This window comes from Electrophorus electricus, unplaced genomic scaffold (genome assembly GCF_041902795.1).
Source record: "Electrophorus electricus isolate QZ-2024a unplaced genomic scaffold, ASM4190279v1 Scaffold27, whole genome shotgun sequence".
NCBI lineage: Eukaryota > Metazoa > Chordata > Actinopteri > Gymnotiformes > Gymnotidae > Electrophorus > Electrophorus electricus.
In genome coordinates this window covers 4551715-4576544 of record NW_027658550.1, presented here as the reverse complement: position 1 = coordinate 4576544, position 24830 = coordinate 4551715, and the positions used below count along the sequence as shown (strand labels likewise).

At 39.8% G+C, this 24830-nt stretch overlaps 1 pseudogene; it reads right to left on the bottom strand.

The window, feature by feature from the left end:
- Window positions 1-11223: 11223 nt before the first annotated feature.
- LOC145655545 (cytochrome P450 2K1-like) lies at window positions 11224-19522 on the bottom strand (annotated as a pseudogene).
- Between the last annotated feature and the right edge of the window lie 5308 nt (window positions 19523-24830).

Sequence of the window (24830 nt, the reverse complement as noted above, 5' to 3'; positions counted from 1 at the left end):
GGAGAAGCCATAGCACTGGCTGTGCAATGTTGCATCATTCATTGTTATAGCTTTCAAGAAAGCCCAGGTTGAGGAAATCATACATTCAAGCTTTAATGCATGCTTTCATACTAGTGCATAGTCCCAAAAAGCATTTGGAAATGGATGACAAACAGTGGCCACTGCATCCTCCTTAAGCCCAGAAAGCAAGAAGAAATTCTGAATATTGCAGCTAAGAAACCAATTTGTCAGTAGATCCAAATTTGGAAGACATTTCATGCCATGTCTGGTGTTCTTTGCAGTGATGACCAGTCTTACCTAAGCATTTCATTATTCACTGCTGATTTCCAGATATTTGTCACCTGGGATGCCCTACAGTGCTCCTTGCAGTCATAAGCACAGTTGCCCAATGAAATTCATTCAAACCAAGCTTCATTCAGCTAACTGACCTCTGGAAAGAAAAGGTGATCACAGCAGAGTACAGCTAGAACAGAGATAACCATTCTCAGGTCAGTTCAACTTCACAATCTCTTACCCTCTTTTGTACCAGGCCACATTTAAAGTGAATAAAAGTAAGAGGTAACTTGGCATCATTTGGTAGCAAGATTTGTTAACCACTAGACTGATTAAACTGTGCTTTATGTGCAATTATTTCTGAGGATACAAAGCACTCAAATAATCAGAATTTTTTGATGTTCATATTGTCTTCTATATTAAAGCAATTAAAATGTTGGTGGACTGATTCCATTTTCCAGCACAGTAATTTAGCCTTTATGTACTTATTCATGTGGAGCCAGACTATGATAAATCTCTCTCTCACACACTCACTCACTCACACACTCACTCACTCACACACACACACACACACACACACACACACACACACACACACACACACACACACACACACACACACACACACACACACACACACACACACACACACACACACACACATAGCAAGTCATATGATACAGGACAAAAAAAGGTGCAGTAATTTTCTAATATGCAGTGTGAAGCACACTCTACGTTACCATGAACATCACAATTCCCCCTACAATTTTTTGCAATTTAAAAAAATATGCTGGGTGAAGTGATGTGTAACTCTGGACACATGATTCAAAGTAAACAATGCTTCGTCATGCTTCTCCACACCAGCCACTCCCCCACAGCAAGGGATGTTGGTGGCAGGGGACAAAAAAACCAGAGTGGTTTAACTAAATCCTTCTAATTGAACAGAATATACCACAGCAAAATTCGATGAAAGATGCAGTTCTTTTATTACAGCTCTTTTACACATGTCCATATTGAGAAACATGTCATTTTAAGTCTGCTGGCCTTAATATTTTATACATGGATGCAGCAGCTGGGAAGAGAATGTTTTTGTCAGTTGCTCTTCAGTTGTCCAGAGAGTACAGACAGCACATACCCTGGAACAAATGCAATTTCCCTCTTCATTAAAATGATTGTTTTTTTTTATTATTATTATGCCAGAAATGGTTTCCAGCAACATGCTTTCCTTTCTCAAAACTGTGTTTGGACCACTCAAGGACCTATATTCACCCATTCCTCAGGCTATTTAAGTCTTTTTTTTTTCATAATCTTAATGCATATTCCATATGCAGGTTGTCAAGGTTCAGATGGCTTCCTGGACAGCAAAATGAAGGTTAAATGCACATTTATAATCAGTATGGAATAATGCATTCCATTTTGTGATTAGCGATAGACGTGGTTATTTTTACTCCATCCAGATTAATGAGGTCCATATTCTTATTGGTCCAGTTTCCCTAGAATGTTTGCATTTCTCCAGATTATTTGTCTTTGTATTGCTAATCCTAGCAAGCATTGTTATTATTACAAACTCAGCCTGTATTTAATCATCTTTTTTATTCATTTAGTCTTTTAATCATCTTTTCTTATACAGACACATACATAATAAGAGATGTGCAAAATGTATGATGTATAGTCCATGTATCATATCCAAGAGCCTTTTATCCCTTTTAATGCCTTTTAAAAATCTTTTTTCCAGTGGCATATCAGAGTGTGATTCCTGCTATGCCAAAAGTATTATTACATATTTTTTCCTTTGGCTAGTTTCTGTTCCCATCTCTCCAGACTGCAAGCGTCCTGTGCTGTCCCATTTCTCTTTCACATTCTCTCTCTCTCTCCTGCCCTCTCTCTCACTCCAATAATAGCATACTTCCTGTGGCTCCTGTAGTTCCATTACTAACTGTAACGCTCTCTGAGATCCTAATCATGCTGTATCAAGTGTAGGTAGACACGAAAGCAAAGGGACCCAGTAAATTTTCATATGGTAGTTTACACCAAGATTTGTTTGGAGATCTGTTTTCTGTTGTGATATGTGGAACTGATATTAGCTTTTGATGAATTGCTATAAAGAAATATTATGAACCCATAGAGGGGTGTCATCATTTTTATTTGAAATATGAATGGATGCTGAGGAACACAAAGGTGGGAATACATGTGTAGGTTAAGTCAGGTTACAGTGTGATAAATCACTCCCACCGTCATTTAAACATGCTTTTCTAACCATAGTTTACTATACCATGTAATGGACACCTGAGTCTTAAGGTGGACCCCTAAAGCTACCAGTAAAATGACACTCATGAGTTAGGTGATGTTTCAGCAAGGTCCCTCGCTGTCTCTTGCAGACTCCTCTGCGGTGACTCTGCGGCGGCGCACTGGCTCAGATGAAACCACGTTTCCCCTTTACCCTTCAGGCGTACGGCGTGGCTGGTTCTTTCTGTCACCTGGAATGGACCTGTCCACCTCGGCTCACTCCATTTTCTCTTGATGACTCTCAGCAGCACCCAGTCCCTAACGGGTATCGTCTGGGTTTGTCTGCTCCCTGTCCGGTCCCCCTCCTGCGTGGAGAAAGCTGAAACGATACTTTGCAATTCATTAAAGTATGATGTGTGTGTGAGATGTCTTTGTTTTCTCATTTATTGTTAAGGGTCCCTGGGGTCCTGGAAGTCCTCGACCTGTCTGCAATTCAAAAGGGGTAAAACCAGTTGTTGCATTTACTGAACATCTCATTTGCATTAATGCCAAAGGGAAGGTGTCAACCAAATTTAATTTTGTCTGTGCACAGATTTTGGCCACGTACGTGTACCCCTGTGCTGAGTCCACCATGTCTGTGTAGTCAATTACTATCTCTTCCCCTGGTGTTAATGACAACGGATACTTACCGGGTGCCACCTTAATTGCAGGTTTGGGATTGTACTGTTGACATACTCTACATGTCCCCTGCACTTTTGAGGAGAGACCACAGGTTCTCAATGGGACTAAGATCTGGGGAGTTTCCTGGCCATGGACCAAAAATGTCAATGTTTTGTTCACCGAGCCACTTGGTTATCATCATTTTGGCCTTGTGACATGGTGCTCTGGAAAAAGCATCCCACTAGCAAGTCTGGGTTTGACATCCTAAGACGGCGGCTTCGTAGCTAGCAAGCTATAGCGCCAACTAGCTACTGAAACTCTGCATTTCCATACAATTATGTCGCTATTAACAAGATAGCGAAGATTAATTAGCTACTTTGTTTCATTCTTTGGAAAGGTGCCATTTATAGTGATATAGATGGCTACTTATGTGGTGTTGCTTAAACGTACAGGTTTGATGGTATAGATTGACTTTTGCTAGCTAATATAGAGCTAACTAGCGAGCTACTAGAAATAGCTAGCTAGCAGAAAACGTTCGCCATTAGCGATCACAAAACCAGGTACAACTAGGAAACTCATTGCGCTCCATTGGTTGCCCGAACAGTTACATTTCTAACAGTGATTTAATATCGGTACTTACTTAATACTTTTGTTGTTTTTATTAATTTAACTGGTGGAGTTTCTGTCAGCCACGACCCTCATGTTTCTCCAGTGGTGGTGTTCATCTCTGCCCATCTGAATTATTGCATTTAACTACTTGTTGTTTCACGTTGACATTTTTTTTTATTATCGGGGACACTGCGTGTATATAAGCAGATATGATTTCTTTTCCGCCATCTGTTTCCATCTTCTTGTTGTCCATGATTTTTCTTCAAAAGAGTGGACATATTCCAGTTAGCTAGACTCTCTCTCCAGATACCGTTTTAGACAGATAAACGTCGGCTGGCCCTAAATGATGGCTTTGGCTCAACGTCCACGATAAAGCGTCAAACTATTGGCTGTGGAAAAACAACCAGTTTAAGACAAGACATGCGGTGCGTAAAGATACGAAAGAGCTTAAACGTACCGCTTGTCTAAACAGACTTTTGGGGGATATGAATAAGCATAAAACGGACAAGTAAGACACATGAAAATGACCATTGCCAGAGTGAAGGACAACTGATATTCAAGTCAATTATATTTAAAGGTATTTCAACGCAGACGTCGCCCCTGTGTGGCGAACTGTGTTAACCCTGAGTGACCGTGTTAATAGAGTTATGGTTACTGCACAATATTTTATCTTTTTAACCTATCGTCCTTCTTTTTTAAACAAAGTAAAAGCGCATATGAAAAATCTACATATGCTTTCTACTTTATATATATAAATTATATTGGCTGTGGAACCAAAGTATTAATCAATCTTTTTTCTGGAAAGCCCAGTAATATGAAGGCAACCTAGCTTTAGGAGGCTCAGTGAATGTTTACTTTGCATTTCTTGACTGACAGGAGAGCATAATCTCTCCTGTCTTGGACAATAAAGCATTCGTGTGAGTATTACTGAAAAACACTAACCATAAGAGAAAAAAGCATATTTTTTTCAATTGTTGTGTCCTGTGTTCGTTTGGTGTGTGTGTGTGTGTGTGTGTGTGTGTATCCATAAGACAAGCTTCCACTGTTGACAGCATTTGACCTCACCCTCAACCACTCTCCTCCGACCCACAAAGCGGCCAATGTTCTGGACCTGATCTTCACCTGTACCACCACAACATCGGACATCAGTCACCCCCCTCCACCTCTCGGACCATCACTTTCTATCCTTCTCTCTCTCCCTTCCTTCTCTTTCCATCCTGTCCTCTCCAACATGTTCCTCCTTCCTCCATCACAATCTGCACTCCATAACTCCCTCTTCCCTTACTTCTACTGTTTTGTCCACCCTTCCTCACCCTGACTCTCTGTCTTCTCTCTCTTTGGATACAGTTACAAATTCTTTCATTTCTACACTCTCCTCGTTAATGAATCTTCTGTGCCCTCTCTCCTCTAGACTTGCTAAGTCCTCCCCACCTGCCCCCTGGCTAACAGAAACACTTCGCTGCCACAGGAGAGAACGAAGGACTGCAGAGAGGCGGTGGAGGAAATCTCACGTAGATTCAGACCTCAGCTCATACAAGTCTCTCCTTTCCAAGTTCTCACTGGAAGTAACATCTGCAAAGTCATCCTACTACAGAGAGAATTTCAAATCATCAGCATCTGATCCACGCAAGCTCTTCACTATTTTTTCTTCTCTCCTTAATCCTCCCCCTCCCCCTCCTTCCTCTTACTCTTACTCTGGAGGATTTTATCACCTTCTTTGAGGAGAAGGTTGCAGCAATCCGCCAGTCCTTTTCCTCTGTGCCCACTCTTCCAACCAACATATATTCCCCAACATCCAACTCTCTGACCTATTTTTCTCCTCTTTCCTCAGATTAAATTCTTCAACTCCTCACTTCCTGCAATCTGACTACATGTCTGCTGGATCCTCTGTTCCAGACAATCGCAAGAGATCTGCTTCCTTTCATCTCTTTCATCATCAACAACTCCTTATCTTCTGGATGCGTGCCTACTGCATTCAAAACCGCCAGGGTGGTACCAATCCTCAAGAAGGCCACACTTGACAGCTTCAGTGTTACCAACTACAGACTGGTATCACTTCTCTCTTTTCTCTCAAAAGCCCTTTAAAGCAGTTTATAATCAATTCTTTTTTTCACCCAGAACCAGCTGCATGATCCCAACCAGTCTGGCTACAAACCGGCACAGGTGACATGGAGAGGATCCACATCCAAACCATGTAGACTCTCCACTGGTGTTCCACAAGGCTCAGTATTAGGCCCCCTTCTCTTCTCTTTGTATACTCATTATCTTGGTGATGTAACATCTTCTCATGGTTTCTCCTACCACTGCTATGCTGATAACACTCAATTATTTCTTTCTTTTCCACCCTCTGACATGCAGGTCTCCAGATGTATCTCAGCATGTTTGACTGACATTGCGTCATGGATGATAGCCCACCACTTGAAGCTCAACCCCAGTAAAACCGAGCTTCTGTTCATCCCAGGTACTCCCAACCCTTACCATGACCTCACTGTTTCCTTTGAGAACTCCCTAGTATCACCATTCGAAGCTGCCTGTAGCCTGGGCGTAACTTTGGACAACCAGTTGTCGTTTTGAACTCGTTTCTAATCTAACCCGGTCTTGGAGATTCCTCCTTTGTAACATATGATGGATTCGACCCTTTCTCTCACAGGAAGCTACCCAGGTGCTTGTGCAGTCTCTTGTGATCTCAAAGCCAGACTACTGCAACTTGCTACTTGCTGGTCTTCCTCTAAGAGCCATCAAAGCTCTACAAGTTGTCCAGAATGCAGCAGCACGACTGGTCTTCAATCTTCCGAAGTTCACACATTACGCCACTGCTGCGCTTTCTTCACTGGCTTCCTGTAGCTGCACGCATCAGATTTAAAACCTTGATGCTTGCCTACAAAGCCAAAAATCGACCAGCCCCTTCATACATGAGGTCAATGGTCAAAGCCCAATCTATACCTCGAGTAATTCGAACCTCAAGTACGGCTCGGCTTGAAATACCTTGCTTCAGGTCTCATGGATGACAAGCATCGAGACTATTTTCTGTCTTGGCTCCAAGATGGTGGCATGAACTCCCACTTCCTGTCCGGACAGCAGAGTCCCTTGCAGTCTTCAAATGCAGACTGAAGACCCATCTATTTGCAGAATATTTAAAGGACAACTGACACTGCTCCCATATTGACTGACTAAATTAATACTTTTTGTAGGGTATTGTTTATGTTGTTTAACAAACTCTAGCACTTATTGTTTATAGCACTTATCATTGTTTAAGATAGACCTTATGTATTTTGTACTTCTAGTTATTAGCATTCATCCCTGTATTCTACAGTATTCTAGTTCATTGGTATGTCTGATTCTAAACTACTGTACTGTACTTGGATATATTCTATGAGTAAATGACAAAGCACTTTTGTAAGTTGCTCTGGATAAGAGCGTCTGCTAAATGCCGTAAATGTAAATGTGTGTGTGTGTGTGTGTGTGTGTGTGTGTTCCATTCTAGATCCACTTCTAGATTCCATTACAGAGTTTCATGTTTGCAGAAAATCAGGAGACAAGACTCTGCCCACCCTGAGGAGAAATAAAAGAGGGAAGAAGCTAGAGGAAGAGAGAGATGTTCTCTTGAGTTGTTTGTTAGCAGTGTTGATGGTTGGCTTAGTGTATGACTTTGCTTCCCATGTTGACTTTGCACTAGCAGTTTGTTTTTGCCGTTGTGTATTTGTATATGTTCCACTTTGTTCCCTTTGTTGTGTTTCACTGGTAAGTAGGAAGTGACTGCCATTTTGTTTGGGGGGTGGGTTTGCTCTGTGTTTTCCACGTAGTGTAGTTGTATGTGTATTTTTCTTTTGTCTGTTTAGGTTTAGTGAGTTATTTTGGCCTGTGTCACTCCTGACGTTATAATCCAGTGTTACACTGTCTCTTATATATATATATATATATATATATATATATATATATATATATATATATATATATATATATATATATATATATATATATATATATCATACTGTCTATTGTACAATACACTGTATATCATTGAACTGTTTTGGTTTGTCGCTGTCTGACTTCATTTCCACCATTCCACTTGATTTGTGGTTTTTATCACATTTCCTCTTACGACCTGGAGCCTTAAATGTTGTCACAATTTTCATTAATAATTTTACAATAAGCATTTAATTATGCTTTAATTGGGGTGCATGTACATAAAGCTTCTCAATGCTTATCTAGGATTTGTTTGTCAGTGTTGTAGATGAGACAAAAATATCACCTTAGGTTAGCACTCATGCTTTGAGAAGCTTTAAGAATATAGGCCTAGATTTAGTAAAATTAAAGTTTAGTTAAGCCTCTTTTCCTGTAAACATTCTTTTAGTTACCTCAACACCACCTATTTTTCACACACATACTGTTAGCTTTAGTCTTTGAGCAAGTAGTATACTCTAGTATCTGAAACAACAGAAAGGACAAAACAATATGAGCTGAAAACAGAAGAAAATGGAAATATAATGCTCTGTAAGTGTATGTAGCATTTAATATGAGAGTGCGCTGACCAAACATGCTGCAATGAACAGGTGATGCCTTTAGGATGTGCAGATTGTGGGGACATTCTGTTTCATGAATTCTAATGGTTTTTTTTAAATACCTAAATTGTTATTACTTTTCTATCATTACTTTTGCACTGTTAGAATAGATCTGTATATATCTATGATAAACTGTGGACCTCCGTAATAGGCATGCTACAGCCCTAGCTACAAAATCTAGATAATTTTCTGGTGTCAGATGATCTAATCTGGTCAATGATGGTCAAGATAGTTGAAAAGCTGGACATCCAGGCAATAGATGTACTTTATGCTATTAAATCATCTGATTAAACTGGTAGACTAGCAAAAGCTACGTTTTGTTTCAGGTTTGATGGTTTAGCCACAATTTCCAACTGGACAGCAGGTCCAGCAGCATAAACAACTTGACCAAGCTATTCAACCAGTATGATTGAGCAGTTGGGTCATACTGGTCAAATCTCAATCTGATTATACTGGGCAACCAGTTTGGTCATTGGTTATGCTGGCCAACTATCTTGTTCTTATCTTATCTGAAGTGTAATGCTTATAGATACATACAAAACACTCTTAATTGTAGGTATTTATCCAGAAACCAGAGTTGTATTATGCAGCATCTCTTTAGATTGAATACTATTCTGTAAAATAGTAGGCAGGTATTTAGACAGAACCTGAATTGTGTTAAATGGGATTTATATCAGCGTTTGTAAGGCTGCGATATGTACAACCTAGCATAAATAAATACGCTAGAATGTATAGCACGAATAGCCAGCCATGATAAAACCATGGTAACCTAAAAACGTACTTTTCACTTGGTTGTTGTTGCTTCCCGCTGGTCTCATTGAAGTCCAATCGCCTCTGTGTCCTCTGGAAACAGCACTTCTGTTGTGTTGGGAATGGATTTGAAGCATTTTTGAAGTTGCATGTGTTTTCTGAATTTGCACCGGGTTGTGTTGTCATTTTGATGAATGTGCTTTATGTATTTGCATTGCGTTTGTGAAATGTATCGCAAGTGTTGTCATTTTGATGAATGTGCTTTATGTATTTGCAGCACGATGGGTCTTCCCTGCAACCGTAGTGGGTGTGGAGTGTGAATCAAGCTCCAACTTTGCTAAAATGAAAATGTAAATAAAACATTTTCTCTCTTGCACTTTATGTATGTTCTTTAGAAAGGCTCTTCGTTCGGCTCTACATTCCTTCACTTACACACAACCCCACACCTGTTCCACCTTCTAGCTTGCCAAATGAGAGTAGGGAGGATTGGGAACTTTCTGCTCACCTACCCGACAGGCAAACCTAAAAGCCACCCTGAAATCATGTGATGAGCGACCCCAGCCCTTAAATTCTGACTCGAGATACCCTAACACAAAATCGATTCCGGTTGAGTCTAAAATGAGAAACTCCAAAACCAGTGGCAATGCTTAACAAGTGCCTTTGACCTTGCTATTCAACCATGCCATCTGATGGACAGCAGTGGGGAAGTCATTTTACATTCTCAAAACCTAACCCCAACAACATATACAATGTGTCATCGCAGTGCTATTGAAAATCTTGGGATTATGAGTGAGTGAGCTCTCATAGAGCTCCTAAAATGATCCAGTTCAAGGGTGAACTGTGACCTGATCCTGAACTCAACTCAACAAACAGGTAACGGGGTCAGCATGGTCTACTTTGATGCCAGTTCGCTGTGTGTTATCATACTACCTGACCACAGAATGACATTTAGGCAAATCCAGTCTAGTTCAATGATTATTTAGGACACACTTCCCTTTCAGGAGTCCCAGTTTAGTGTTCCAAAATCCATGGCATTTCCCTTTTGGCTCTATTTAGTTGTTAATCAATTTTTTTTTCTCTTTCTCGTTTTGTGGTAGCTTGGTGGTTAAGGTAGTTGACTTGTAATCAGAAGATTGTGGTTTCAAGCACCACTGCTGCCAGGTTGCCACTGATGGGCCCCTGAGCAAGACCCTTAACCTTCAGTTGCTCAAGTTGTACTCAGTCATAATTGTAAGTTGCTTTGGATAGAAGCATCTGCAAATGTTATTTGTGGTTTTTCTACAACAATTACTATACCTATAGCTTCATTTTAGTTGGTTCCATATACTCAAGCCCTGTTTATTTACTATATATGTTTATTAACATTTAATTTACCATATAATGCAGGATTCACTTTCATTTTTATAATCCCTGCATACGTGATTAGGACTCTGACTAACCATAACCTGAGTGAGACTGAATTAATATAAAGCTTTTTTTAAAGTAATTACACTTCAATTATAATTAACATATTTCCCTACATTTAGCATGGTGCCCTGGTTAAAGGTATTTTGACAAATTTAAAACATACATTGCTACTATTTCAATCCACTAACAAAAAACTTGATCATCTTAGGGAGGACAAGATGCAACAATTTCTATCAAATGTTTCCAGATGATGAGAGTGTTTACAGTGAAATGCATCATACCTTGTGCAGTAGAAATATTAGACTTTATTTGAAGATTATGGCAAAACAGAGGCAGACTTCCCATGTTGTTCATATGTGTCACACTACTGTCAGATGAAACATTTGTAATAATGTATATACGAATTATACTGAGGGATGACTATGAACTTGACTTGGCATGAAAAACTAAAAGCACTGTTAATATTTACTGTAAATTATTAAGGTTCATTCACATATAAGAAATCATACATTTATTATAAAACTGAATGTTACTCAGCAATATGAATGATGAGGGTTTAATTTTAGGTGCCAAGTGTTGGGGCAGATAAGTGAGTTACATGTGAATGTGTTGGTCACGTGTGATGAACTTTGAAATCCAGGTTGCACCAGTGCCTGTGAATTTTTAAATAGTATTTTGCCAATATTATTCCAACCTTGAATGTAAATACTACCCTTACATGTTAAAAGTGAATGGATTATGCCAAGTAGTTTACTGCGCTGAGCTTATGGGGAGAGGGGTCAACGTGAAGCCCACAGCTGGCATGAGGTCCAACTGTTCCTCAGACACGCCAGGTGAAACGAAAGTGCTGCAGAAGAGTGGCGAAGAAGAGGAACAGCTCCATCCTGGCCAGACTCTCTCCCAGACACACCCTACGCCCTTAACAGACACACAGACAGACATTTAAAGTACAACATGAAATCTGGAGCACCAGATCAATGACAGAAAATGATTTCAGTGCACCTCCACAGAAGGGCATGAAGGCATCTCTCTTAATGAAGTGTCCCTACTCATCGAGGAAGTGTCCTGGATTAAAAGTGTAAGGGCTCTCCCACTCATTCTCATCCTTCAACACGGATGTCAAAAGAGCAAATACACAGGTTCCCTGGAAAGAATCACAGTTTTAGCTTAAGCAGGAAGCTAGTGACAGCTTTCTCTGGTATGACAACAGTGCAAAATTTAAATTTACGCAGCCATTTTGTCATGTCTTTGTTATATTTATAAACCAGCCAGTTTCAGCTCTCAGTCTCCTACGTACATTTAATAATTTTATCCTATGCATGCTTTTGTTGTATTGCTTTTAGACTCTTCTCAGTTAATCTAACAGCCTGACCTTCTTGATGAAGAAGCCTTGGAAGTTAATATCACAGGTAGTGGTGTGAGGGAGACTCATGGGTACTATGTCTGCCAGTCTCTGTGTCTCATGGATGACTGCATCTGTGTAAGGCAGGTTCTTGTGGTCATCCAGCACTGGCTGGCGGCCTCCAACCACCCTGTCAATCTCCTGTTGTACCTGATCTGGAGCACAACAGAAGATATTGTCTCGTGTTTTTAAGAAGACAAAAGCAATCAACTCTTTCAATATTACAATATAAACAAATACAAGAAGCAACCATGGTAAACCCTCAAACACCATCAAGCACCTCTTTGTCTTCCTCATTGGAGAAATGTCTTGGACACTGGATATTCACATTGCAGTTGGAATTCTTACCTTGTATGTGGGGGTACTTGGCCATTAAGCAGAATGCCCCAGTGGAGCGTTGTGCTGGTTGTCTCAGTACCAGCAGCAAACAGGTTGGAAACAGTTTGAAGGAGATTCTGTGCATGGAACAATGAGTTCTTTTTTCCAGCCTCCTAACCAATAATCAGAAGGGATCAATTAGTCAGCCAACATAAGAGACCACTTTCTTCCATCAGAGTACAACTGAGTAATACCAGGGATCATATAGAGAGATGTTTGAAAACCATCAAACCACTGGCTTTTTCCATACCAAGCCTAATCAGCTGGCCTAACAGTGAACCAATTCAACAAGCATGAAAAGGTTTTCTTAAGAAGTCCCATTTTATTTATATTTTTAAGGAACCAGTTTTGCTGTGCTAAAACCTATAAAGAAGCTTAAAATCATAAGGTTCCATTTATGCTTGCCAACTTAAGCCATTGTTTCATCCATGTTCATTTGTATGGTGGCCAGGAAGACCCAACATGCTGCAACTACATTAAACACATTCATCAAAACACATGTGCTACATTTCAGAAATGCAATGCAAATTCATGAATGTTATACAAATTCCAAAAACATTTTATTCAAAATGACAACATATGCTACATTTCAGAAATGCAGTGCAAATTCAAAAAACACATGCAACTTCAGAAATGCTACAAATCCAGTCACAACACAATGAAAGTGTTGTTTCAGGGGGACACAAAAAGGGGTTATTCAACCAAACAGCCAGTGAAAAGTAATTTATATTTGTGATTTCCAAAGTTTTGTCACTGGTGGTACAGAATGAACAATTGGCCTATTTGTGCTTTGCATTCTTGCACATGTTTGGTTGTAAAGAATGCAGCCTTAAAGAACACTGATAAAACAAAATCCCAACTAACAGAAATATAAACCTGATCCTGCCAGTTAATAACTAGCTAGATGCATTCAGAGTGTGTTACTATTTTAAACTCCAGTTCAGCCTAAAGAGATTCTGTCGAATACAACTAGGTTTCTGTCCATATACCTACTTTTAGAGCGTTATTGATTTCAAACCATATTTTGTATGTATGTAAAAACAACACACTTGAGATTAACTAGTAAGAATAAGACAATTGACAAGATGGTCACTGTAGCAGACCAGTTAAACTATCAAACCTGAACAAAAACATAGTGTATCCTGTAAATTAGTAACACACTCTGAAGGTAGCTAGCTAGCTAGCTAACTAACTACGTATTAAGCCAGAAACATAGTCGCGTTAAATGGGATTTTTTTTTTCATCAGCGTTCTTTAAAGCTGCATTACAACCTAGCAGAATTAAATATGCAAAACTGCTGAGCATGAATAGATCAGTTGTTCATTCTGTATCAACATAATCCATAACAAACGATATAACCATGGTAATCACAAATATAAATATTTTTCATTAGCTACTCGGTCACCACTGGTCTCATAGGAGTCCATTCCCTCTCCGTGTCCTCAGAAACATGTCCGTCGTGTTGTAGCTGTTATTTGCAGGGTTTCTGAAGTTGCATGCGTTTTTTGATTTTGCATCACGTTTCATTTGCAGCACAGTGGGTCTTCACATTCATCGTACATTTGTGTTATTTTTAATTTTATTTTCTGCAATCTGAACAGTGTTACATTTAACTTTCCACTGAATTAAGAGAGTCAATCAAGGACACTCTGCCAATTGTAAACGCAATGTGTATAAATACTGCTATTATCAATGTTTAAACACCAGTTAAAGAGGTGTATACCAAGCTTGAAACAGGTGTTTGACAGTTCATGACTGAACTTGCTTTGGAGCAAGGGAAAGACATTCCTGTCTCCCATGAATATTGCCCCTATCTGTATTGTGAATTGTGTGATTTTTGTGTGCTTGTTTTTGTCCCACACAGAGCATCACGCACACATGGACAATGTTCCAGGCTGCTGGAACTGTCCAAATGCCCCATAATAAGAAGTGATAACGGCCTTTTGAAAGCCAACTTTGATGTTGTCATTCTTGTGACATAGCGAACAGGGAATTCCTTTACACAGTGTGACAATCAGGCTTCCCACACTCATAGAGCTCCTTGTGCAAGTATAGTCAATTAAGCAAAACATGTTAATTTTGTTAGTCTTTCCACTACTGCTTCCACTTACTGTAGTACTAGCAATTAAACTTCACATCTAGTAGTTCTCTAGGTAATGCTGTCAGTTATTAGGGATCCCTGTATGACCTTTATTCTCATTTATCCTGTCTGTTTTTAAAAATGATATTACCTATATGAATCAATACATTAATTCCTTTAGAATTGGTGATTAGTTGCTAAACATCCTATCGATTGTTGATCAAACTCAAAATCTCCCACTGAGATGCAAACGAGAGTTTTCTGTTTCACCATTTGGCAGCCAGATAGTGCTACTGAAGCACTTTGAATTGCCACAGTATATGAAAAGTGCTATATAAATTAACTTAAGTTGCCTATTGATTAAAGGTCAGATTGAGTCGTCTTCTAGTTAGTCCTGTAGATTACTTTTGTTTTCTAAACAAATATTCTCATTTGTTTTATCTGGTTTCTCTCTTTATTCCCTCTATTCTTCAATGTATTATACACTATGCGATTGCTGATTAGTTCAACGTTCCATTAGCTGTCAAGTTTGTGGCTTCACTGGTGGCATTTCTAACCTGTGGTGGATGATCACGAGTTAGACAACTTGCGACTTCCAGTTGAGACTGATTAAAATATTTCCATATGCGATGGTGCCCCATTAATTTACTATAACTATAACAAATTTGATGAGTGCAGAATTATAAATTAGGAGTTCATACCACTACAGAGGTCATATGGATACTCCAAAATATGAGTGGTTGTATATGCACTATGTACAAGATAAAACTTGACACATTAAGCATTTCTGTATACAGCACAAGAAGGACATACCACGTTTTGTTTGCATGCTAGAAAACAGTCAATAAAGCCTCTGCACTCCTGAGGGTTCAGGGTCTCCTGGAGGCTGTGCACAAGCTGCATTATATCCTTCAGAGTTTTTTCACAGTTTGCCATGATAATTTTCCAGTCCTTTAGCCAGAGCCGAAGCCAGGGGAACATATTGTAAAGCTACAAACACACAGATTAACATTTTGTTATGTGCCTCCTACATTTATCCATACATCATCCTATCTTTGTGTCTCTTGCTTATTCAAAAACATAGCAGGGTACCTGTATAGAAGCTGAACCAGTGATCCTGATATTCTCATTGCTTCGGTTTACCATGTTTTGGAACCGAGGATCACTGTATTCAAACCTGCTTCCATATACAATGGCTGAGGTGATATTTGAGGCATTTATACAATAACCAATAACAGGATGTTAAATGTTCCCATATATTACATTTTGGATAAATGGATAATTACATTATGGATAATTTGGATAATTACATTTTTGGCTCAACTACAAAAAATAGTTACTTCTGGTAAGAGTAAAATAGAAAATATATACTTATGTCTCTTACCCTTAAAGTTCTCCACCACTTCCCTCAAATTCCACATCTCTTCTATGATTCTCTCTTCACTCCCTCTCTTGCCCTGCCCAAAGTCCTGCAGGGTGCTAAGGGCAAAGCGCCTCATCTCTTTCCAGTTCTCACCATTAGAAAACAGAATTCCTTGATCATAAACAGAAATCATTAAACCTTTGTTGTTAAACAGCTAAATGTCAGCGAAATGCCATAAATGTAAATGTAAACACAAAATGCAGAATGGTTTTTCATCTTAACTGTGAGACAACTGCATGTTTTTACAATATTTATATAAAACAGGTATTCATGATGAAACACACATTGGGAAACTGCTTATGATCTATTCCAGTGCAAAACCAAATTATAACCATGATTAATAAGGAAAATAACATAAAATAATAATTGTCTTCAGAAAATGGCCTTTTATGAAGAACATTGCTGGCCTGGCTTCCCTCTGGCTGTTTCACAACGGTTTCCCCTTTTCTCCTAATTCTTCTCTTACACTTTAGTCATGCTCTTTCACCATGAATCTTGTTTTATTAATGTTTCCCTTGTTGGTGTCACTCTGGGTGACTTCTCCTTCAGGATATAAACACCTCCCCTGCCCTTCTTTTGGAAAATCTGATCACACCTCCATCTTTATCCTGCCTGCATACAGACAAAACTCAAACAGGAAAAAAGGTTTTCTGATCAGTCTATCAATGGAGTGCAGAGGCCACCTTCACACTTCAGGACTGCTTTGAAACCACAGACTGGTGGATATTTTGTGACACAGCTGGCACTAACATCAATGAATTCTCAGACATATGTGGAATAGACTTTGCATGATCACTGACTACAAAGGAAGTTGGTACTGTGATAGGGGGGTTGACCTCCTCACTTGCAGAGAAGCTAAATGTTCATTATGCTCGGTTTGAGGAAAACATCCCCCTTGCTGCAAAACTCCCAGTAGATCAGGAGAGCTTTGTGTCTGAGGAGGTCAGATCCTTTAAGGCAGTTAACCCACGCAAGGTACCTGGTCCACAATTGGATACTGGACTACCTGATATGCAGACCCAAGGTGGGGAAAGTAGAAAACAGCTTCTCTTCAACACTGACTCTGAGCACAGGGGCTCCACAGGGTTGTGTGCTCAGCCCCCTCCTGTACTCCCCATTTACACATGACTGTGTAGCCAAACACACATCTAACATCATCTTCAAGTTTGCTGATAGCACAACCATCCTAGGCCTCATCACAAGGGGAGACAAGTCAACCTACAGAGACAAGGTTAGTGCTCTATCAAAGTGTTGCTACGACAACATCCTCCAGCTCAATGTCAGTAAAATGAAGGAGATGATTGTGGACTACAGGAAGCTGCATTTGGGTGGTCACTCTCGCCTATACATCAACGTATCCCAAGGGGAAAGAGTCGGTTGAGTTTTTCGGTATACACCTCACAGATGACCTCACCTGGTTCAACCACACCAACACACTGGTGAGATCAGCCCAACAGCACCTCTTCTTTCTGTGAAGGTTCAGGAGGTTTGGCCTGCCGCCTGACATTTTCACCACCTTTTATAGATCTAAAACAGAGAGCAAACCCACAGGTTGCATCACTGTCTGGTACTGCAGCTGCACTGCAAGTGACTGAAGGTCCTCCAGAGAGTAGTGAGGACTGCAGAATCCATCATAGGCCACAAACCTCCAGCCTTACAGGATAGCCATCAGTCCTGCTGCTTGGGGAAAATGAAAATGATGCAGCTAGACAGTAGCCACCCAGCACACAGCCTGCTCACTGTGTGTCACAGGCATCGCAGTTCCCACGGCGACATATTTACGTGCTTGGTTTGGTTTCTGTCCCTGGTATACTTGGCTCGGTTTTGTCAAGCTCTTGTTTTGGTTTCGTTCTGTTCCACCCCCGAGCCTGTATCCCCAGCTGTAATTATGTTCACCCGTGTCTGGTAATGTTTATCTGGATCTTCATCAGTCTTGGTTATTTAAGCCCTGTTTTGCTTTCCAGTTTGTCGGTTATTTTGGTTTGCCAGTTGTGTTTAGATTTGGTGTTGCTGTTGCTGTCATTGTCTCTGTTACTTCCTAGTTAGTTTCCTGAAGTCTACCTCATTCTGTGCTGATGAACAGTTTCTACCCTCCTATAAGGCTCTTAAACAGGATGTGAAACAGTTAGTCCTTAGTATTAGTTCTTGGCAGCACACCACTACTTGAACATTTCCACATAGTCACTATTAACATACAGGGTGTAGTTTATCTACAGATTACCCTGGGCTAATATATTCAATAGCAGGAGGCTCCTTATTAGGACTCTTCTGAAGTCTAGTCACCATCTATTCTGAAAAAAATCAAAACAAAAAAGTAAATAAATAATGAATGAAAAACAAATAATTTACCTAATTAAAATTTAAATAGTACCATGATCAACTCACACACACATTCCATCATCTAAATTGGCTGAATAAGGTTTTCTGAATCCTTGGCTGAAGTCATAGAATATGGGACTGATGTCTCTTGTCTCCAAATTCTTCTGCATGATTCACCAGTGCTTGTTTGACAGTTTGATATCCTGTCAGGACAACTACTTTCTTTGGACCAAAATACACAGTGAATATGGATCCATATTGTTTTGACATCTGCAAACACAAATTGGATGGATAAAAAGTTTTCTGTTAATACAATGTACTCTATACAATGGGTTGATGGATTTTTTTGAATTTTAAGTAAAGACACTGCCATATTTATTTATTTAGTTAGGGTTTCAGAAGTAATAATCACATTGTTGAACTTGTGACTTTATGAGTCAAGACTGATTTAACATAGTCCTTAAATAATAATTAATTCATTAATTTTCCCTGCTAATCAGAGTGGTGCGGTAACGTGCGGTGGCCCGAGTGCCGTAGGGGGAGCGGCAGGACGCACAGACTCCTCCGACTGGGACGAACATTTATTCACATTTAACATGAAACACTAACGGCACTCACAAGAATCACTCACGACTGATACAAACAAGAAACGATTAACATTAAACACATACGGTGAACACTAATACAGTGAACATTGACTATGTTACAGCACACGTTACAGAATAACCAACCGCTACAGCACGCACTCTCCCTCGACAAAAAAAGTAATTCCTAGCGGGGGGTGCATGAACATCCTCTGCACCTCTGCCTGGATCCCAGGATATTGGGGAGAGGACCGTTGTCTGCGTCTTCTCCGGAGGTAGAGGGGAACAGCCCCAGGAATTTCTTGGGGGGGGCCTCAGGCGGTTGAGCCCGGGCCAGGGAGGACCGAGGGGCACCACAACCACCAGAAAGAGGGCGGTTGGGTGGAGCCAGCGGGATCTCCCAAGACCCTTCTCCTCAGCTGACTCGCCAGCGAAACTGGAAAGGTCTGCCCAAAGCCTCAGAGGCAACCCGCCTCTGGGACGCTCTTAGAGCGGCGGGAAAGAGGAGGACCGTTTAGGGATGTCTGGAACCGGGGCGGACGTGCACCCCCGCGTGTCCGCTGAGGCCTCGGACACGTCAAGGAGCCTGCGGGGACGGCGGGCGCCACGTCACAGCGCCTTGTGTTTGTGTGTTGGTGCTATTGTGTGTTTCTGTTTGCGCCTTTTGTGTTTACAGGCGCAACGTGTGGTGGAGTGTACCGGACTGCCCCGAGAGAGGCAGGGAAGCTGCCTTTCTCTCTCTCCCCGCGAGGTCTCTCTTGCTGGCGGCACCTGGCCCGCCTGGGCGCCGGGCACTGCCATGCTGTGTTTGTGTGTACGTGTACACGGTACCTGGAGGTTCACGTTCATTGGACGGATGCGTCGGGATCCGCGCCCCTTGGGAGGGGGTTCTGTCACGGAACGCTCGCCTCCCGCGATTCACGTGGTTCGACCCGCCATGTGCAGTGGGAGGACTGTCTTGTCTGTAACCACACCTGCACCTCGTATATACACCTGCACCTTAATGTATATAAACGCGTGTTAAAGTGTGCAGGATGTTGGTTATTGTTGGCGTAATGTCTGAATGTAATGTGTTTGTTAGATGTATTCTTGTGTATCGTGTTTGTTTAACTTTAACCATTTCATGTTCCTTGTTTGTGATAAGCGTGCCATTGTGTCGTTTGTTAATAAATGTTCGTCCCAGTCGGTAGAGTCTGTGCATCCTGCCCCTCGCCCTACGGCACTCGGGCCGCCGCACCTTACAGGTGCCCCAAGTAATCTTATCATTTTTGATTGCCAATTTATTGAGGTGATCATAACACTATATTTGTGACAATAGCTGTTGTAAAAAATGCTATATACCAACTAGCTAGCTATCTTCTCCGTAAACTAGCTACTGTTAGCTCACACCTACGTTCCATGCAAACATTATTGTAAAAAGTAGAAAAATGAACATTATGAAAACTATTCCAGTGTTTAATTAATATCACTTCCACTTTGTAAATATTTCTACCATGTGAGTCACGTATCTGTGACTATCATGAACAATTGCATCATTTCCTAGATGAGGCAGATGTAAAAGGAGACATTTACAGCGAGGCCTTACTTAGCCATTGTTGTAAAACAATTATATTGTAGCCTTCTTGTCATTTTACTACCTTAACCCTTTCCTTTTATAAGCTGTTTTTTAATCAGTAACAATTTATGAAACATTAGCTAACCTACTAATATGCAAAAAATAGGCTTGTCTTCATAGCCAGAGTACACATATTATACTGTTACTGTTCCATATTACACAGGGTACTGTTCTGAATGTTTCTTGTAGATAATGGTCTAATGAATCATTGCTTGGTCTTACTAAATGCTACGCTGTCTGCCAGTTCACACAAGCCACCTGTTGCAGTGTTGCTGTCAATGTATTGTCAATTAGAATTCTGTCAGTGGAGGTGCTGATGCCATCAGGGGCTGCTGTGTTCTCGCACACATAGCTGGCACTAAATAACAGGTCTAAACCAAGTTAAGAATGCACTCTTCTCGGTAAAATTTAATTTTTAGCTCTGAAAATGACCAAGGTGTGGACCTCAGTGACCTCATAGCTAGCTATGAGCATGCTCCTAAAGTTAAAGGGGAACTTCATGGATTTGACTAATTTTCTTTATCATTCAATGATTTAGACATAAACAAAGTTATTAAGAGTTTTTTGGTGTGAAATGTGCATTTCTAGACACATTTAGTAATTAGCTGTCAGAGTAGTTCACAGTGGTAGTACTAGAACCACACGTTGTGACGTCTACACTGCAAAAATAGTCACTTAATCTGTTCTCCAAAATGAGCAGTATCTGTCTTCTAAGTTTGTATATGATGATGGTAAAAGAGTGATAAACTTTAAAAACTACATCTTTGGGTCCTATTTTTCCTTACAACATCCTCCATGTGTCTCTCCATCCTACACCTCCTGGTTCTTCTGCTTGTGTGTGTGTGTTCAGTCACTCTCCTTGCATTCAACCAACCAGCAGGTCAGCAGGTGTAGTGTTACGATAGAAATGACAAGTCACCATTTACTACATAATTAATGTGAAGTAGCCCTATTTTGTTAGAATAACTTGAAAGTAGTCTAAAAATGTCATTTTATTTATTTTATTTTTTTAATGCCCTGGCCAGTATTCTTTGGCTGCACTTTAGGGGGACATTGATTTTATTTTTCAATTTTCATTAGTGATGTCACATACGTCATTGTTTGTATGCAGACCTCTACAGGATTTTATATTTGAAGGTTCAGTTTTACAACTAGCTGACTGGGGATTTAGGAACGACAATATCACAATATTTTTTACTAATATCAGCCTTTATCCAGTAGACTCAGTATAATGTGCAAACAGCAGTAAGATGTTGTAAAGGGATTGTGGGGCAAAACATGGGTGCAAATTCACAGAGCTGATGGACCTGGAATGTGGAACAGGTTGCACTGAATGGTGGGAGATGCTAGAGTGACGCTGAAAGGACAAAAGCTGAATGTGACATCATCAGGAACAAGGCGCGATTAACAGTACTCATTAAGTGACGATTTATTAATGAAACACACAAAGAAAACAAAGCAGCTTCAAATAGAAGCAAAAGAAAATAAATGAAAATAAAATAAAATTAAAAACAAGCAGGAACGCTACTAAATGGTGGGCAGGCTCAGCAAAGCCTGTAACAGCAGGGTTAGGGACCATCAGTAGGGTCAGAGCTGATGAGATAGCACCTCTTTTATATCTGAGGTCAATTTTTCAACTAGGAGTGAGATATTGTATTTATTTGATGCTATGAGTTTATGTATTTGTGTTAACATTTTCTGAGGTTTAATTTAGTGTAGTTATATATATGGCTAGGGGGAGTATGGTTACAAAAGTGTCTGATATTGACTGTTTTCTTTAAAACATCTTTGTACAAATTGAAAGTGACAGTTATCTGGTATGTTGTATTTTTCTGACGTCAAAGAAAATACCAGAGAATAACTGTGCCCGGCTGATTATACCTCTCTGCCTCCATGTGCAAAATACAAAGGGTTTGTTATTGATTAAAAACATGGGATTGTTCCATAAAGTTTGATCATAGGGAGAATAGATGCAATTAAGAATTTTGTTTGAAATCTACCAAGTATTCAAGGTAGTACTTATTGTATTGTATTCATAACATTTCAATTTTTTAATAATTTTGTTTATGAATGGAATGCTATTGATGCCTACTTCTTGAATTAAGCTCCTCAATGTCTAATCATGATTGGTTTAAATTACTTGTCCAGTGTCTGATGTAAAGCAATTGGTGGGAAAAGAAGTAGTAATAAAAATTTGTATTAATAAATAAATTTAATTTTGAGGTTGACATTCAGGTACATGCTGATGGCAAACACCTAGAAATCACAGAGGGGGAGAGTTAGAGAGTTAGTGTGCACCTTCTGCAGTTGTTTGACACATTTAGGTCCTTTTCAGGATACGAGATTAACTGGTCCAACTTTTCCAACTGGTCAGCTCTTACATCTTTGAACAACATGGCCAGTTCAATTCAACTACCCTCCTTATTTCCTGTTAATGATTCATTTAAATACCCGGGGTTTGATTCTTTCTTCTTTATCAGTGATGGCAATGGACAATTTTCACACCTTGCTGCAAAAAATTGAGATGATTTATATAGGTGGAGCTCACTGAGAACATCTCTGGGATAAAAATGAATATACTTCTACAACTCAGCTATCATTTTTACATACTCCTGATTTACCTCCCACTCCCTGTATAAATGACATAGGCTACCGTGATTTGGGCTGGCATTTCAACAAGCAAAATGGCTGTTTTTTGGCTTGATACATCATTGTTTATTCAAAAAACCTTTTTCCATAACTCTTTTTCACATTTTGACTTTAGCAATATTCTGACTTTTCCATCTCATCCTAGCGTAAAAATCTTTTTGTGATATTTGGGTGTTTGGGCTTTTTCCAATTCTGCAAAAACTTTGTGGACAGAAACCCCACTACTGATGGTGTCTAACCCTGTTGAGGGTCCCTAACCCTACTGATGGTCCCTAAACCTGCTGATGGTGCCTAACCGAGTTTACGGAGGCAGTAGGAGGGTTTATTGGAAAACTGGTGGACGAAATGATTCCAAGAGCCACCATAAAGACATTTCCCAACCAGGGTGAGAAAAAAACCATCTGCAAGCCTCTGAACTCTCACACTACTGCCTACAACGTGGGGCTCATCAGGAACATGAACAAGTACAAGTCTGTGGCATACGGAAAGCACAGGGCGGTGAGAGAGCTGAATCAGCGCTATGGGAGGAAACTAGAGTCACAGTTCCAGCAGAGTGGCTCTAGATCCCTGTGGCATGGACTATGGATAGATACATAAATATATATACCTACAGAGAGACAGATAGACACAAACCTACCGATAAATACCTGCAGATGGATGGACAGATACATACATAAATATACATACCTATAGATAGATAGATAGACACATACCTACCGATACGTACCTATAGATGGATAGACAGATACATAAACAACTATACATACCTAAAGAGCGATAGATAGATACATACCTATCAATACATACCTGCAGATAGATAAAAACATAGATACATACCTGCAGATGGATAGACATATACATACATAACAATACATAACTATAGAGAGAGATAGATAGGTACATACCTACCAATACATACGTGCAGATAGATAAATACATAGATACATACTTTCTGATACATACCTGTAGATGGATAGACAAATACATACATAACTATACATACCTATAGACAAATAGATAGATACATACCTACCGATACGTACCTATAGATATCTATCTATAGGTACGTATCGGTAGGTATGTATCTATCTATTTGTCTATACAGATACATAAATAACTATACATACCTAAAGAGAGATAGATAGATACATACTTACCGATACATACATGAAGATAGATAAATACATAGATACATACTTACCAATACAGACCTGCAGATGGATAGACAGATTCATACATAGCTATACATACCTATAGAGAGAGAGAGATAGATAAATACCTACAGATACATACATGCAGACAGATAATACATAGATACATACTTACCGATACATACCTGTAGATGGATAGACAGATACATGCATTACAATACATACCTTTAGATAAATACATAGATACATACTTACCGATACATACCTGTAGGTGGATAGACAGATACATACAAAACTATACATACCTACAGACAGATAGATAGATATATACCTACCGATACGTACCTGCGGATACATACATAACAATACATACCTATAGAGAGATAGACAGATACATACCTACCGATACATACCTGCAGATAGATAAATACATAGATACATACTTACTGATACATGCCTGCAGATGGACAGACAGATTCATACATAACTATACATACCTATAGAGAGAGAGATAGATAAATACCTACAGATACGTACGTACGTATAGATGGACAGACAGATACATAAACAACTATACATACCTAAAGAGACAGACAGATACATACCTATCGATACATACCTGCAGATAGATATATAGATATACACTTACCGATACATACGTGCAGATGGACAGACAGATATATACATAACTATACATACCTATAGACAGATAGATAGATACATATCTACCGATACATACATA